We start from the raw sequence: 19,935 nt of genomic DNA on the forward strand, positions 1-19,935 counted from the left end.
GTTAGCACTTATATTACCTGTTTATTTTCATAATTCATTATGATTGTAAATATATAAATAAATAAATAAAATTTTGAGCACAATATTGTTTGGGAAAATTTTTTTAAGCATATAATAGTTTTGGGTGCAAAATGCTTCCAAACATATCATATGGTCACATAATTTGGATGCAAAAATACAAAATGTTTGGAACTTTGACTACTCAAACATATATTGTTTAGACCAATATGCTTTCAAACATATTATATATTGGAAGAGATCAAACATATAAATGTTTGGGCAATACCCAAAAATGTATATGCTTGAAGCAAAATATGTTTGGGAGTATATGTTACAGAAGCGATTTTTTGTGAGGGTGTAGCCAATGCACAATTTTTGGTTTTAGTCCCCACCTTTTTCCTATTGCCTTTTTGCACGAGTACAAAGCTACCGTTGCTTTTCTCGCCCTTTCTTCAATATTAAGCTTAAAGTTCAGCTTCCTGTCCAAAATAACGCCAAGGTATTTTGCACACTCACCAAAGGGAATTTCAATACCCCCTAAGGAAATGGGCCTAACCGTGGGAGTTTTTCAAAGAAGAGGTGATAAAATTCATCGTTGAGGAGTGCCTCTGTTCACATACCTTTGTATGTTTGCTTGTCCTAGTGTGGCTGAAATGCGTCTCTTCCTTAGAAGTTCGTCTAACAGCCTAAGTATACCTGGATCAACATTCAATATATATCCCACCACATTTTGTTTCCCTCCATTTTCCTGGAATATATGCTAAGTTGATACATCCTATATATATCGCCGACAACCAGGGGATAATTCTGTCAGCCACAGCTTGTAACTCCGACGGAGTAATTCCATCAGGCCCGGGGATTTGGATGGTCCAAAGCTATAATACATTCATATAATACATGGACCAAGACGGCATGCAGTGTTTATATTCAACACTCAGTCTTTGTCATATCTAGCAAAGTCTCAGGGCCGTGTATGTTATGGCTTTCATTATATCCAAATGAAGGTATATAAAATCGATCAACTAAAGGATTCAGTAATGGACAAACTTCTGTCTGAATCAGAAGTAAGCGGATCCTCTTCCGAAGTTGAGGGAGATACCAAAGATGCAGACATGGATAGACACCGTATGCGAGAGGAGGTTTCTACTGCCTCAAAACTCACCAAAGTTGAACCTATGGTTATTGCGATAGTCACCGAAATCTCTGAAGAGGACATTCTTGATGACTCGATTGAAACGGCTGATGTGACGGTTGTTGAAAATCTCGATGGTCCTACGGATCCTCCAGATAAATCTTCACCATTGTATGGCTACATGTGCTGCCTTAAAAGTTCTGATGAAAGGGGACATAGACATAGTTCTTATTCAAGAACCATACGTTTATAGAAACATATGTGAATTAAGTACTCCGGAGTTCAAACTATTGCAGTATACTGGTAATGATGTAAATCGAGCCAGTATAATTGCTAAAAACGAGCTCAACTTGTTTCTACTTCCTTCATTGTACAATACAGACACTGTCGTTGCCAGTTTAGAAATAGCCAAATGCAAATATTGGGTATCTTCGGTCTACATGGGAGATGCCTCCATGTGCCGTTAACACCTTAGTTGAGGAGTCATTGAAAACAAAGACAAAACTCATTATGGGATGCGATGCAAATGCACATCATAGTATATGGGGAAGTGGTGACATTAATACAAGAGGAGAGTCAATCCGAGAGTTTATTTTGCGTACTAATTTGGTAATTTGCAATAAGGGAGATGCCCCAACCTTTGTCACTTAAAACAGGCAAGAGTTCGCAAGAACTGAATGAAATGATATCTGATTGGCAGGTTTTAAGTGAACATAGCTTCTTAGATCATCGCTACAATAGTTTCAAATTTGATGTTCATACCAAAATCGACCACCATGGTTGTCTACGGAGTTAGGTAATATGAGGAAATCGTGCAGGAAGCTCTTTAACAAAGCAAAGTCCACCAGAGCTCCTGTGGATTGGGATGCTTACAAGAAGAATCTGAGAGGATACGAGCGAGAACTGAGAAAGGCTCAGCATAACTCTTGGAATGATTACTGCAGCAGCATTGAGAATACGTCCGAGGCTTCCAGACTACGGAAGGTGCTAGCATCCACGAACTCCGCTCCAGGTTTCATTAAAACATCGGAGGGCAATTGGACAACCACCAGTGAGGAGACGCTGGAGGTACTATTGGACACACATTTTCCCGGAAATCAGACGGTTGAACCATGTACTGGCGGTGCCACAGTGGCTCAGCGTTTCCTATCGGGGAAATTGTATCGGAATCTAGAATAAAATGGACGTAAGGCGTAAGCATGGGGGGCATATAGCTTTAGATTACGGGCGGACTTAAGCAGTCTGTTAATGTTTTTAGAACAATCTGGTTGGTTCAACAAAAGAAAATAATAGTGAAGGTTCAGTGGTTAAAACTAGAAGTGCCCATATGTAATAGGTACTTTTAGTTAAATGTGGTATCACAATGGACTGAATAGTCTAAATGAGCCTGAAACTTAATCGGGATGTCACTTTAACCTAACCTAAAAACCGGCATAACCAGTCCAACCTATTTTTCCCAAAAGTAGCAATAAACGAAGTAAAAATATTTCAATGTTTTAATGTAAAAATTAAATTGGATGGATTGGATAAACATTAAAATGTTAGATTTTTTAGTTTTTGCCTTTTGTGAATATTTCTTAAATGTTAGAAGAGCCCCGAATACTAAAACTTCTTGTATATACTGAATTTGGCTTTCGAAGAATCATTTTTCAAAATATTATCAAGCAGAGCTTATTTTCTACAGAAAAGTATTCCAAATTAACGGCCATTTTCATGTAGCTCCGTTAGGCTTTAACAGCCAGTTAACAGAAAATAAAGTGTCAATATCTTCTCTCCGGTTAACTTTAACTGAAACAAGTATATACAGCAGTAAATTCGGCCGGGCCGAATTTTAAATACCCACCACCATGAATCAAGTATAATAGTTTACTATGAAAACTCTTCGTCGTAGTGGGTTACTTGATAATATATAGAATTGTAGGGGGTTTGATGACAAATCTTCTCCCAAACGAGCCAGCTCCCGAAGAAAAACTTTAAAGATTCTACCTATGAAGACTAGATAAGATTCTGGATTTATGAGAACCAATTTTGTTTGAGTTTTAGAGAAAATATAAACATATCGTGTATATGTTGAAATTACGCCTTGATTTAAAATCTTAAATCTGTAGATTTTCCGCATTTATTTAAATACGATGAGTAAAATCTGGAACTTTTACTTTCAGTTTGAAGCAATCTTCATGATCAGTGCGCCTGCTATACCCTGAAAGAAGTGTTTTCTTTTTTGAGAAACGTAATTTTAGCCAAGCAAAGTTTTCTTTTGACACAAATTTTAGAGACAATCGTTGAATAAACGAAAACACTTTACAAGAAAAAGAAATTTCGTTTGTCTAGAATTTTATTAAAGATTACTAATTTCCAGCAAATCGGATAAAAACTACGGATTCTAGAAGCCCAAGAAATAAAGCCGGGAGATCGGTGTATATGGGGCTATTCCAAAACATGGACCGATAGGCACCATTTGCTACTCACATATTTGTGATCTTAAAATACCTCCAGATTTTCAATTTCAAACAAATCGGTCAGAAAATATAGTATCTAGACGCCCAAGAAGTAAAAATCGAGAGATCAGTCTATATGGGGGTTATACCAAAACATGGACCGATATACTTCAATTTCGGCACTCTTATTTGTGGTCCAAAAATCCCTCTAGATTTCGAATTTCATGCAAATCATGTAATAAATACAGTTTATTGTAGATCAAGAATTGCAGGCAAAGCGGATGGTAAATATAGTTTCTAGAAGCCCAAGAAGCAAAATGGGAGATCGGTCTATATGGGGGCTATACCACAAAATGGACCGATGGGAACCATTTTCGGCACACCTTTTTATGGTCCCAAAAGAACTCTACATTTTCAATTTTAGGAAAATCGGATAGAAAATATAGTTTCTAGAAGCCCAAAAGCAAAATCGGGAAATCAGTCTCTATGGGGGCTATATCAAAACATGGACCGATGAGCACCATTTTCAGCACACCTTTTTATGGTCCTCAAATACTTCTAGATTTCCAATTTCAGGCAAATCGGATGGTAAATATAGTTTCTAGAAGCCCTAAGAGCAAAATCGGGATATCGGTCTAAATGGGGACTATACAAAAACATGGACCGATGAGAACCATTTTCGGCACACCTTTTTATGGTCCTCAAATACCTCTATATTTTCAATTTAAGGCAAATTGGACAAAAACTACGGTTTTTATAGGCCCAAGACTCCAAATCGGGAGGTTGGTTTATATGGGGGCTATATCTAAACATGGACCGATGCAGACCATTTTCGACACACCTCTTTATGGTTCCAAAATACCTTTAGATTTTCAATTTCATACAAATCGGATAGAAAATACTGTTTCTAGACGCGTAAGAAGAAAAATCGGGAGATCGGTCTATATGGGGGCTATACCAAAACATGGACCGATATGGACTATTTTCGACACACCTCTTTATAGTCCCACAATACCTCTAGATTTCCAGGCAAATCGGATGGTAAATATAGTTTCTAGACACCCAAGAAGCAAAATCGCGAGATCGGTCTATATGGGGGCTATATCAAAACATGGACCTATACGAACGATTTTCGACACACCTCCTTATGGTCCTAAAATACCTCTAGATTTTCAATTTCAGACAAATCGGATAGAAAATACTGTTTCTAGACGCCTAAGAAGCAAAATCGGGAGATCGGTCTATATGGGGGCTATACTAAAACATGGACCGATACGGACCATTTTCGACACACCTCTTTATGGTCGCAAAATACCTCTAGATTTCCAATTTCATGCGAATCTGGTAAAAACTATGGTTTTTATAGGCCAAATACCCCAAATCGGGAGGTCGGTTTATATGGGGACTATATCAAAACTTGGACCGATATAGCCCATCTTCGAACTTGACCTGCCTGCAAACAAAAAACTAACCTGTGCCAAATTTCGAGACGATAGCGCCATTATTGAAGGCTGTAGCGTGATTACAACAGACAGACAGACAGACAGACAGACAGACAGACAGACGGACAGACGGACATGCTTATATCGTCTTAGAATTTCTCCCTGATCAAGAATATATATACTTTATGTAGTCGGAAATCGATATTTCGATGTGTTACAAACGGAATGACAAACTTATTATACCCCCGTCACCATTTTATGGTGGTGGGTATAAAAATTTCAGCAGTTAAGTTCTTAACTGACATAGGGAATATGTAGGCAAGGTGACAGATATGCCCATAGTGCGGTTCAAAATTTCGTTAGCTAACTTAGCACTAACAGAGCTTCATGAAAATGGGGGTAAGTCGAATAATAATAACGTAAGTAACATAATAGATTTTGTTGTCAAAATGTACGTTCCTAATTGAGCAAATATGAATTGTTTATATTTCATTGAATTATCTCTGGGATTTCTTTAGAAAACTAACATATTTTATTTGACATCTTGGGCGAATACTATGTTGGAAATGTTCAGAAAAGAGTTGAAGGTGCTCATAAAACACTTTCGGGAAGGTTTCTTATTTAAGTTTACATTGAAAATAAAAACCGAAAACCGGGTTTTTGATCTTGGAAACACCGGCTCTACTTGTCCACCGAAAATGGGATTTTATACAAAACCGACAATCGGTGTAAAACGAAAAACCGATCCCCCGGTTTTCACCGACCGGTTTTGATCTCTCTATGGAATCGGATACATTTTTATATGTCGACGTATAACTTAAGAGAGTGTTTTCCTTTAAAAATTTGGCTTTCTTTTAACTAGAATATTTACGTTTTAGAATATTTACCTTTATATCGCCAAAACACAGTTTTTAATGCCTTTAATCAATTTTTGGTAACCAATTTAATATTTTTTTTTAATTTTAAAAAAATTTGCAATTAAGGTTTCTTAAACTTTTAAGGTTTCTTAAACTTTTAAGGCTTCTTAAACTTTCTTTTAACCAGAATATTAAGTTTTTATACCCACCACCATAAAATGGTGACGGGGGTATAATAAGTTTGTCATTCCGTTTGTAACACATCGAAATATCGATTTCCGACTACATAAAGTATATATATTCTTGATCAGGGAGAAATTCTAAGACGATATAAGCATGTCCGTCTGTCCGTCTGTCTGTCTGTCTGTCTGTCTGTCTGTTGTAATCACGCTACAGCCTTCAATAATGGCGCTATCGTCTCGAAATTTGGCACAGGTTAGTTTTTTGTTTGCAGGCAGGTCAAGTTCGAAGATGGGCTATATCGGTCCAAGTTTTGATATAGTCCCCATATAAACCGACCTCCCGATTTGGGGTATTTGGCCTATAAAAACCATAGTTTTTACCAGATTCGCATGAAATTGGAAATCTAGAGGTATTTTGCGACCATAAAGAGGTGTGTCGAAAATGGTCCGTATCGGTCCATGTTTTAGTATAGCCCCCATATAGACCGATCTCCCGATTTTGCTTCTTAGGCGTCTAGAAACAGTATTTTCTATCCGATTTGTCTGAAATTGAAAATCTAGAGGTATTTTAGGACCATAAGGAGGTGTGTCGAAAATCGTTCGTATAGGTCCATGTTTTGATATAGCCCCCATATAGACCGATCTCGCGATTTTGCTTCTTGGGTGTCTAGAAACTATATTTACCATCCGATTTGCCTGGAAATCTAGAGGTATTGTGGGACTATAAAGAGGTGTGTCGAAAATAGTCCATATCGGTCCATGTTTTGGTATAGCCCCCATATAGACCGATCTCCCGATTTTTCTTCTTACGCGTCTAGAAACAGTATTTTCTATCCGATTTGTATGAAATTGAAAATCTAAAGGTATTTTGGAACCATAAAGAGGTGTGTCGAAAATGGTCTGCATCGGTCCATGTTTAGATATAGCCCCCATATAAACCAACCTCCCGATTTGGAGTCTTGGGCCTATAAAAACCGTAGTTTTTGTCCAATTTGCCTTAAATTGAAAATATAGAGGTATTTGAGGACCATAAAAAGGTGTGCCGAAAATGGTTCTCATCGGTCCATGTTTTTGTATAGTCCCCATTTAGACCGATATCCCGATTTTGCTTTTAGGGCTTCTAGAAACTATATTTACCATCCGATTTGCCTGAAATTGGAAATCTAGAAGTATTTGAGGACCATAAAAAGGTGTGCTGAAAATGGTGCTCATCGGTCCATGTTTTGATATAGCCCCCATAGAGACTGATTTCCCGATTTTGCTTTTGGGCTTCTAGAAACTATATTTTCTATCCGATTTTCCTAAAATTGAAAATGTAGAGTTCTTTTGGGACCATAAAAAGGTGTGCCGAAAATGGTTCCCATCGGTCCATTTTGTGGTATAGCCCCCATATAGACCGATCTCCCATTTTGCTTCTTGGGCTTCTAGAAACTATATTTACCATCCGCTTTGCCTGCAATTCTTGATCTACAATAAACTGTATTTATTACATGATTTGCATGAAATTCGAAATCTAGAGGGATTTTTGGACCACAAATAAGAGTGCCGAAATTGAAGTATATCGGTCCATGTTTTGGTATAACCCCCATATAGACTGATCTCTCGATTTTTACTTCTTGGGCGTCTAGATACTATATTTTCTGACCGATTTGTTTGAAATTGAAAATCTGGAGGTATTTTAAGATCACAAATATGTGAGTAGCAAATGGTGCCTATCGGTCCATGTTTTGGAATAGCCCCATATACACCGATCTCCCGGCTTTATTTCTTGGGCTTCTAGAATCCGTAGTTTTTATCCGATTTGCTGGAAATTAGTAATCTTTAATAAAATTCTAGACAAACGAAATTTCTTTTTCTTGTAAAGTGTTTTCGTTTATTCAACGATTGTCTCTAAAATTTGTGTCAAAAGAAAACTTTGCTTGGCTAAAATTACGTTTCTCAAAAAAGAAAACACTTCTTTCAGGGTATAGCAGGCGCACTGATCATGAAGATTGCTTCAAACTGAAAGTAAAAGTTCCAGATTTTACTCATCGTATTTAAATAAATGCGGAAAATCTACAGATTTAAGATTTTAAATCAAGGCGTAATTTCAACATATACACGATATGTTTATATTTTCTCTAAAACTCAAACAAAATTGGTTCTCATAAATCCAGAATCTTATCTAGTCTTCATAGGTAGAATCTTTAAAGTTTTTCTTCGGGAGCTGGCTCGTTTGGGAGAAGATTTGTCATCAAACCCCCTACAATTCTATATATTATCAAGTAACCCACTACGACGAAGAGTTTTCATAGTAAACTATTATACTTGATTCATGGTGGTGGGTATTTAAAATTCGGCCCGGCCGAATTTACTGCTGTATATACTTGTTTTGTGCATATTATTATTTCATTAATTAGATTTTTTGGAAACCAATTCATTGTTTTTATTTAATTTAAAAAATAGATATTTAATTTCAGCGTAACCCTAAATGAATTTGGACAAATTTTTATATTTCAGCGTATAATTTGATGGAGAATTGGTGAGTTTTATATTAAAACGTTAGCTTTCAACTAGAATATTTATTTAATAATGTCATTCGCATCAGTGGTGCAATGTGCTAAGGTGACTTTTTTGTTTTTTGTTTATAAATTAGTACACCGAGAGTACAGATTGGATGTGATAATCGAATTTATTACCAACCTCCTTTTGGCAGTTAAAACAACTATCTGCTGGCAGTTGTGATACCCGACAAATTCGGTCGATTCAATCGAATTATGGGAATTCCAACTAATACTATATATGGAGTTGGTTGTATTAGACAATGAAATTGGTCGTTGTTCCTTTCTTCATCTGGTGGTATCACCCAACTTTACTAGCACCTTAACCGAATTGAAAATTTCTTTTTCCCTCAAAATATTTTATTTTATTTAATTTACATTTTTATACCCTCCACCATAGGATGGGGGGTATATTAACTTTGTCATTCCGTTTGTAACACATCGAAATATTACTCTAAGACCACATAAAGTATATATATTCTGGGTCGTGGTGAAATTCTGAGTTGATGTAGGTCGGATGGTATTGCAAATGGGTCATATCGGTCCACTTTTACGTATAGCCTCCATATAAACGGACCCCCAAATTTGGCTTGCGAGGCCTTTAAGAGAAGCAAATTTCATCCGATCCGGCTGAAATTTGGTACATGGTGTTAGTATATGGTCTCTAAAAACCATACAAAAATTGGGTGACATCGGTCCTCAATTATATATAGCCCCCATATAAGCCGATCCCCCGATTTGGCTTGCGGAGCCTCTAAGAGAAGCAAATTTCATCCCATCCGCCTGAAATTTGGTACATGGTGTTAGTACATGGTCCCTAATTATATATAGCCCCCATATAAACCGATCACCAGATTTGACCTCCGGAGCCTCTTGGAAGACCAAAATTCATCTGATTCAGTTGAAATTTGGTACGTGGTGTTAATATATGGCCGCAAACTCCCATGCAAAAATTGGTCGAAATCGGTCCATAATTATATATAGCTCCCATATAAACCGATCCCCAGATTTGACCTCCAGAGCCCCTTGGAAGAGCAAAATTCTTCCCATTCGGTTGAAATTTGGTACGTGATGTTAGTATATGGTATCCAACAACCATGCAGGAATTGGTTCCTATCAGCCCATAATTATATATAGCTCCCATATAATCCGATCCCCAGATTTGACCTCCGGTGCCTTTTGGAGAAGAAAAATTCATCCGATCTGGTTGAAATTTTGTACGTGGTGGTAGTATATGATATTTAACAACCATGCCAAAAGTGGTCCATATCAGTCCATATTCATATATAGCTCCATATAAACCGATCCCGAGATTTGGTTTTGGAGCCTCTTGGAGGAGCAAATTTCATCCGAGTCAGTTGAAATTTGGTACATTGTGCTAGTATATGGCCGTTAACAACCATGCCTAACTAGGTCCATATCGGTCTATAGTTATATATAGCCCTCAGATAAATCGATCCCCAATCACAGAAAAATTGGTCCATATCAAGTTCATAATTGTATATAGCCCCCATATAAGCGACCCCCATATTTCAATTCTGGCTCTCTACGTACCGTGCAAAAAGTCCATATCGATTCGTAATTATTTGTAGACTTACCTATACATACCTTTTTCTAATATATACCACGAATGGACTAACTCACAATTTAGAAAACGATGTTAAGAAGGTTTAAGATACCACAACCCAAGTAATTCGATTGTGAATGACAGTCTTTCTTAGAAGTTTCTACGCAAGCCATGATGGAGGGTACATAAGATTCGGCCTGGCCGAACTTACAGCCGTATATACTTGTTAAATGATAGAAACGTACATAAAATCATATTATACCTAAATAAAATACATTGAAAACCATTTTAAAAAATTTTCACCTTTGAAAGTATAGCCGCTAGCATGGATTACAGAATTGAAAGGTAATGGGAGTTAAATCTTTGGGACTCTTAGTACATTAGTAAATGGAGCCCGACCTGAGTATATAGTGGTATACCATAAAAATGGTCCAACATAGCCAGTATAAAACACTAGGAATTAATTCAGAAAATTAGTGTGGAGTTTTAAAACATAAATAAAATCTACTCGCCTCGGTCAATTCCTTTGGGTTTCATAGATAAAAGGGAGACTTGGAGATGGATAAAAGGGAGACTTGGAGATGCGGCCATTAGAGCCGCATTAAAGAAGAGCAAGGAATATGATCACCTCAAACATGTTTCAAGAGCAAATTGATCGTATTCCTTCTCTGGGTGTGTGTATCCTGAAGACTGCGTGAGTTGTTCGTAAAAACATTTGACAGCCAGTCCACCGAGGAGTCAAATAAACTTAGAAACGGCTTTCCGTTTTCAGTGATTTTTTATTTTAAATGAAAAAAAAAAGTTTTCCTTCAACATTGAATAATTGGTAATAACATTACTAAAATTTAAAAGTATTTCCAAAGGAATTCGGTTGTGAATATCAATTGAAAGTGCTTAATACTAAATGACAGTTATTTAGGGTTTATAAAATTGCGTATCGAATTCGATCAAAATTTTTTCAAAAGAGAGACATTTAGTTCAGGTAACTATTTGACTTGTATTACAAACAAAAATTTATAATAATAAGCGGCAGATTGTAGAAGGAACGATATACTAGTTGTAAATAGAGTAAAAAGATTAACATAACTGTGATTTCATTGTAAATGCAGAATTTTCATTACAACAATCGATTTTTTTACGTTTTCAGGTCATGAACGCTGGTTGTTGTTTTGACAACGCATGGTGTTATTTTTACGTTGTCAGTTTGACAACACATGAGTTTAACAACAACACAGTGTAACAACACTTGAGTCTTGATTCACTTTCATGAACGGATCGTTTTTGAAATGACCACGCCGTGCATGATTTTTTCTATGGGTGCATATATTTCGTCTTTGTAAAAGTAATTTTCGAGCGGAGAAAAATATATGCTGTCAATAAGCATTTAAATGGTTCTCAAATGCCGCAAATATGTCCAATTATTTAAATGATAGAATTTGAGACCATTACATGGTCGGGAAAACAATGTACCTGACCATTCAATTTTTTACTTTTTTGCAGGGAGAAAAGTATTTTTATAGGCTACGTATAGATATGTCTAGAACCATTACATGGTCATAAAAACCATTTACATTGTTTTCGTAACCATTTATTTTTTGCAGCGAAATTAATTTTATAAAAACATTGAGCAGGTAGACACGATTTTAATATTGCCCGTCAGTCGTATGTTGAATGTTTCTTGGAATAGACGGAGAATGCGGAATTACTGTGTTAATTGATTTATTCAGAAGTGGCACGTGGTTTTATGTGAACACAAAAAAGGAAAGTGTAATTGAAAAAAATGTGCGTGTTAATTTATTTTTATTTGCAGTTACATGATGTCTGCGTTGGTACATTTGATGGGCACGAAGTAAATATGGAATGATTACATATTGTTGAAACTGAACCAAAATAGAGTTTAAAAATATATGATGGTTGCTTGCATGACATTAAATATATATACAAATAAACAATGATTTAATTTATAAATAAATAAAAACCAATAAATAAAGTTACTTTTGTGTTTTCTTTTCATTTTAGGTTGTGACCAAATTCTTTTAACTGGAAGAAACCCGTTTTTTGACGAATACCATAACATTTTAAATCGTGACCATTGTCTTTTGATTGAAACAAAATTCTTGTTATTAATATAATAACATTTTAGGTGAGGACAATCTTATTTTTCTTAGAACCATGTTCACAGAGCCAACATGGTTGCAGATGAAAATGTTACATGGTCGCCGCAAAAATAGCTCCTATCATATTATTTTGCTCTTCGAATATGATTGTGACAATCATGTTTCTTCTCTGTGTTTGGGTTCACTGTTTTTTGAATCTTCAAACTCATATTTGTTAATAATAGGAGTTTGAGCTTTTTAATAATAAATTTATTTATTTATTCAGGTAGTAAAAATATTAATATATTTTTCATTTTTTACAAAATTTTATGTATATACCTTAAATCTACAATTTGCTTTATTTTACGAAATTTTAATAGAACTTACTTAAAAAATATATTTTATGAAGGAAATAATAATAAATTTAAATTTATTTTAAAACAAGTATATACGGCCAGGCCGAAGCTTATGTACCCTCCATCATGGATTGCGTAGAAACTTCTTCTAAACACTGCCATCCACAATCGAATTACTTAAGTTGCGGTAACGCTTGCCGATGGCAAGGTATCTTAAAACCTCCTAACACCATATTCTAAATTGTATGTAAGTCCATACGTGGTATATATTAAATCAAAAAAGATCGATCCAATACGTATATAATTCAGTTTGACAAAGTAGACAAAATTTTCTACAGAAATAAAATTTTAACAAAATTTTCTATAGAAATAAACTTTTGACAAAATTTTCTATAGAAATAAAATCTTGGTAGATTATTTTTGGCTCGAGTGGCAACCATGATTATGAACCGAATAAAATTTGAACAAAATTTTCTATAGAAATACAATTTTGACAAATTTTCTATAGAAATAAAATTTTGACAATGATGAAAATTTTATTATGAACCGAATAAAATTTTTACAAAATTTTCTCTAGAAATAAAATTTTGACAAAATTTTTTATAGAAATAAAATTTTGTTTTTTTATTTTTGGCTCTAGTGGCAATCATGATTATGAACTGATATGGACCAATTTTTGTGTGATTGGACCAATTTTGGTATGGTTGTTAGCGACCATATACTAACACCACGTTCCTAACCGGATCGGATGAATTTTGCTCCTCCAAGAGGCTCCGGAGGTCAAATCTGGAGAACGTTTTATATGGGGCTATATATAATTATGGACCGATATGGACCAATTCTGGCACGGTTGTTAAAGATCATATACTAACACCATGTACCAAATTTCAGCCGGATCGGATGCAATTTGCTTCTCTTTGAGGCTTCGCAAGCCAAATCTGGAGATCGGTTTATATGGGGTCTATATAATTATGGACCGATGTGGACCAATTTTTGCATGGTTGTTAGAGACCATATACCAAATTTCAGCCGGATCGGATGAAATATGTTTCTGTTAGAGGCTCCACAAGCCAAATTTGAGGGTCCCTTTATATGGGGGCTATACGTAAAAGTGGACCGATATGGCCCATTTTCAATACCATCCGACCTACATCGATAACAACTACTTGTGCCAAGTTTTAAGTCGATAGCTTGTTTCGTTCGGAAGTTACCGTGATTTCAACAGACGGACGGACATGCTTAGATCGACTCAGAATTTCACCACGACCCAGAATATATATACTTTATGGGGTCTTATAACAATATTTAGATGTGTTACAAACGGAATGACAAAGTTAATATACCCCCATCCTATGATGGAGGGTATAAAAATTTGCAAAATTTAATAATACAATAAGTTAATAAAAATACATAATAATTCATTAAATTTTAGATTTTACTTGTTTGTTTTTCTTTTTATTTTGATGCAACAGAGTATTCTCTTTGTTTGTTCAGTTCCTAAAACTGATCTGTCAGTGCATTATGTGTAAAATTTCCATTGTGTAGCCAAGCACACTCTTCCACCTAATTCCATTTGCTGAATTTTATATTCGCACCTACAATTATTAAATGTATCCTTTTGAAAGCAACAATTTGTGATAATTACGCACTAAATTTTTAATGTGAATAACTCTAAATGGGTGCACATTATAATTTTGGAAAATTTTATAAGGATGTGCTTTATGTTTGGAATATATTTCATTCGAATGCTAACCCATACCAACTACGGAAACAGTGAAATGAAATAATTTCACTATAAATGAGTAATGCGGAGACAATAAATTATTTTGGAGCATTTGAACATTTCCGCAGCCAAATGAGAATTTATTGCGAATTATTTGAAATTTGTAATTGTCATAAAGTGACTGTGGACTAGTCCATTCACTTTGTAGTGGTAGCTCAATTGTTTGGAACATATCAAACAACTCAATGTAACTCCAACCGACCAAGGCCGTATTCAGGGGGGGGGGATGAGGGGGATCAAACCCCCCCCCCCCCCCGAAATGAATGAATATTTTTATATAAATAAATATATATTTTTAGCTGCATAGAAAAATCTATCGAAGATGTTGAAAAAAAGCTGGAGGTTTTACTTTGAAAAACGCTTACCTATAAAACTTGCACAAATCCTAGAATACTAGTTGAAAAGCCCGTCAAACGACGGTCGAAAAAAAAATATTTTTGTTCTCGCACCACAAATTTCATTTTTGGAAAATGTATTTCTGCTTTTTATGTGTGTTTGTTGTTCTTTTTGTGAACATGACTCGCTTTGTTTGGCCATAGCAACAACAACGAAACAGCCAAACACACAAGTGTAAATGAAATGGCGCAAAACCTGCGAAAAAACCTGCCTAATTCAGCGATGGAAGCAATAAAGAGATATTTCCAAACGTGCATATTCTTTTAAAAATTTTGGTCACTTTGCCAGTTACTCAGGGATGGAAAATACAATTTTTAAGAAAGTACAAAAAAGGTATTTTTTGAGCGGAAAGATTATTGTCGAGAGACTGAATTTTAAAGAAAATAAAATTTTGACAAAATTTTCTATAGAAATAAAATTTTGAAAAAATTTCCTATAGAAATAAAATTTTTACAAAATTTTCAATTGAAATAAAATTTTGACAAAATTTTCTATAAAAATAAACTTTTGCAAAAATTCTATATAGAAATAAAATTTTGACAACATTTTCTACCGAAATAAAAAATCGATAATATAGAATCGCATTCTTTTTTCGACTAAAACTTTCTTGAAGTTCAATAAAATCATGTTTTTGACTATGTCTTACAAAATCGAGATTTTCTTCCCACATGAACATGTCTGTTTTGCCATATTTGTAAAAGACTATTAACAAATAAGGTTGATAAAGACTTTCTCAAAATATTAAAATATTTTGTCAAAGCTATTGTACCATAAATCTGATATCGACTCAAAAATGTCTACACAAAAGGTACTAAATCATTCGCGTGGGTACTACGGTACTGACCGGGGTGAAAAAGGTTTGAAAAAAGTACTATAGTACTGCATTATCCATCCCTGCAGTTACTACGTGCTCATCCGAACATTCATTTTCAACAATGAAGAGATTAAAGACGTATCTAAGAAATTCGAGTAGCGAGAGTAGTCTCAAAGGATTGGCATTAATGTCGGTTCATCGCCGAATAAATGTGCCGACTGAAGAAGTCATTGATTTATTTACTGCCCAAAAAGCCCGTCGGCTCAATTTAATATTATAACCAGTGAGTAAAGTAGGTTAGGTTAGGTTAGGTTAGGTGACAGCCCGATGTATCAGGCTCACTTAGACTATTCAGTCCATTGTGATACCACATTGGTGAACTTCTTTCTTATCACTGAGTGCTGCCCGATTCCATGTTAAGCTCAATGACAAGGGACCTCCTTTTTATAGCCGAGTCCGAACGGCGTTCCACATTGCAGTGAAACCACTTAGAGAAGCTTTGAAACCCTCAGAAATGTCACCAGCATTACTGAGGTGGGATAATCCACCGCTGAAAAACTTTTTTTGGTGTTCGGTCGAAGCAGGAATCGAACCCACGACCTTGTGTATGCAAGGCGGGCATGCTAACCATTGCACCACGGTGGCTCCCGTGAGTAAAGTAGAAAGTCGGACGGGGCCGACTATATCATACCCTAAACCACCCCTACTGAATTAGTAAACATAAGCATTTGTGGGGTATCATTGATATAGGTTTTGGAGAACATAAAGGGGGGTACATGTTTATGGGTGTCGTGTCACAATCTGAGAAATGTCTAATATTAGGAGCTATAGTTTATTTTGCACCAAAAGAGTTAGTATGCCACTAATATTGAGCCCATTATTAAAAAAGAGAAAATCGTTCAATTAGTGTGGGTAATAACCCCAAATTTGTAAAAATCGAGCAATATTCTTATGTAAGAGCTACAAGTACGTATAGATACGATCGGGTAGTACATCAAAATGTAAAATTTGAGTAACATTGGTTAATAAATAATAGTACTATGGCCAAATTAGGGAAAATAGAGCGATGTATATATATGGAAGCTATATTTAAATCTGAACCAATTTGCATAATATTTTGCGGGTTTGATTAATATCACAAAAGGTTACCTTGTTCAAAATTTGAGAAATATCAGTTAAGAAATGAGGCCTCTACGGTCAAAAATAAGGTTATTAGGGGTGAATTTTTCAAAATCGGGCGATACATATATGGGAGCTATATCTACATCTGAACCAATTTTGATGAAATTTTGCAAATACCGTTAGTACTATAATGGACTGGATCTAGCCAACTTTGAGTAAGATTGGTTAGTAAATAAGGGTTCTATGGCCAAATTTGGGAAAATCGGGCTACACATATATATGCGAGCTATATCTAAATCTGAACCGATTTCGATGATATTTCGCACATATAGTTAGTGCTATAGAAGATTACATTTAGCCAACTTTGAGTAAGGGTTTTATGGCCGAATTTAGAAAAATCGGGCGGTACATATATATGGGAGCTGTAGCTAAATCTGAACCGATTTCGATGATTTTTTACACATATAGTTAATGCTATGGAAGATTACATTTAGCTAACTTTGAGTAAGATCGGTTGATAAATTAGGGTTTTGTGGCCAAATTTGGGAAAATCGGGCGATACATATATATGAGAGCTATATCTAAATCTGAACCGATTTGGATGAAATTTTGCAGACTTGAAGAGCAGTAAAAAAGATTACCTTTTGCCAAATTTGGTGAAGATCCGTTTGAAAAAAAAAGCACAACGTGACCCAATTTGTCGAAATCGGGCGATACATATATGGGAGCTATATCTAAATTTGATCCGATTTCTTCCAAATTCAATAGCGTTAGTCCTTGTGCCAAAAAACTCCCTGTACCAAATTTCATCAAAATCGGTTAATAATTGCGACCGGAATCCTGTGAACAACAAATACATGGACAGACGGATGGACAACAAACGCTAGATCGACTCAGGAGGTGATTCTGAGTCGATCGGTATATATTTTATGGGGTCTAAAATCAATATTTCTGGTAGGCAGATTTTTTGGTTTAGGGTATAATAACCCCTATGTAGTTTAGGGTATAAAAATATTGTATACATACCTATGCATAAATAAAATTTTCTACACATGAGATTATATGAATATTTTTTTTTAAAGTTGAACCCCCCCCCCCCCCCCCAAATTAAAATCCTGGCTACGGCCTTGCAACCGACAATGGAGCTACGCCAATTGAACGTATTGACCAGTCAGCCGTAAGTATGTGTGGGAATTAAAATTGTCGCATTCCTTGGAATAAAGCTGCATTGAATTATCATAATGAGAGGACTACAAAAGCTCTTTGATACAGCACATACTCGTACAACCGGTACCTACATATTGCCATACACATGAATTGGTAACGCAATAAGTTAGTCTATGTAGGCCTAGAATGCATTTATGCTTTAAATTTGATATCTGATGTATTCCAAGGAATGTACGTTTTGTGTATTTATAAAAATATAAAGAATTGGTATAGAATACATCAGGCATATGCTAATTCGCCCAAACTATGTTTCTTTGAGTATTGACCATGTCAAAATATGTGATATTTTTACAATATTTTTATTATTCTCCATTATGATGTAGGCTATTAGGCTATAGAACTATTCGAGGCTTTGTATTACTTGATTCACCATTATTCGAATTTCCAAGGACACCAAATAATAAAAATCGATTAACCGAACACACGATACACTGGAAGTCTTCACAGCAGAGAATGAAGCCGCCGACCATTTTTTGCCAATCGACACCGCCGCCGAATATGTCGACTCATCTCGACTCAAATTTAGTCGCCAACTAATCAAAAATATCGGCTTAAATCATAAAAATGTATCAATAGTTTTCGTAATTTTTGCCAAAATTTTGAGCCATTCACCCACAATCAATCTAATTCAAGATATTATAATAATTTTGCAAAAACTTACCTCACAATATTTGAATGAAATGTAAATTTGATTGTAAGATTGGTTGTACAACAAATCTCATTACCATTTGAATAACTTCAAATTGATTCTATAATGGATAATTGTCCGCCGCACAGTGGTTCCAAAACGCTTTTTTGGAAATAATTCTGCAACTTTTGAACGGATAAAGATATCAACATAATTTGGTACAAAAACTGAGGTGTTTTCCTCTCTGTTTGCAAATTTGTGGGACCCTAGTGGTTGGTCACCTCGGGCGTATCAAATTTTGTTTTAGCTGTCAACTCCGCAATTTTGAACCGATTTCGATAATTTTTTGCTGGATAGAACTCGTGAAGTTCTACAAAAAAGTTTGCGTGCGATTATCTTTTACTGTTCGCAAGATATGGGCCCACAATTTATTTTGTTTTTTCGAAATTTTGGCAAAGTGGGTTCAGTATTTGGAACGTAGACGTTCAGGTTTTTTTTCCATACAAAATTGTAGAAGAAAAAGAATTTTAGAAGAAAACAAGTATATACGGCCAAGCCGAATCTTATGTACCCTCCACCATGCATTTCATAGTAACCTTTACTAAAGACAGTCATCCACAATCGAATTACTTGGTTTGCGGTAACACTTACCGATGGCAAGGTATCTTAAAACTTCTTAACACCGTCTTCTAAATTGTAAGCTAGTCCATACAGTGTATATATTAAACAAACAAGGCAAATTAAATACGTATATAACTCATTTTGACACAATTTTCTATAGAAATAAAATGTTGTTGGAATAAAAATTTGACAAAATTTTCTATAAAAATAAAATTTTGGTAGATTATTTTTGTGTGATTTGTGGCGATCGGCTGTATATAACTATATACCGATATGGACAAATTTTTGCATGGCTGTTAGCGGCCATATTCTAGCGCAATGTACCAAATCTTAACCGAATCGGATGAATTTTGCTCCACCAAGAGGTTCCGGAGGTCAAATCTGGGGATCGGAGGTCAAATCTGGGGATCGGTTTATATGGGGGCTATATATAATTATGGACCAGTTTTTGCATGGTTGGCTCCAAAACCAAATCTCGGGATCGGTTTATATGGGGGTGTAAATGTGTCGGACTGAAATGTGAACCTTCGAAGAGGAGAAAACTGGTGAATTTGGCTACCCGAAAGATTATACCCAATTGGTATACTCCAAAGATTTTGGCCCAGATAACGAAATGAAAAACGAAAAAAGGAAAACAACAAGGAGTCGGAATTAGGAATACAAATCACTTCAGATGTAATCGTAGGTTTTGTTCCTTACCAATTTATCAGTATGTGGAAGACAAAACGCAAGTA

Source organism: Haematobia irritans, chromosome 3 (assembly GCF_050003625.1).
Source record: "Haematobia irritans isolate KBUSLIRL chromosome 3, ASM5000362v1, whole genome shotgun sequence".
NCBI lineage: Eukaryota > Metazoa > Arthropoda > Insecta > Diptera > Muscidae > Haematobia > Haematobia irritans.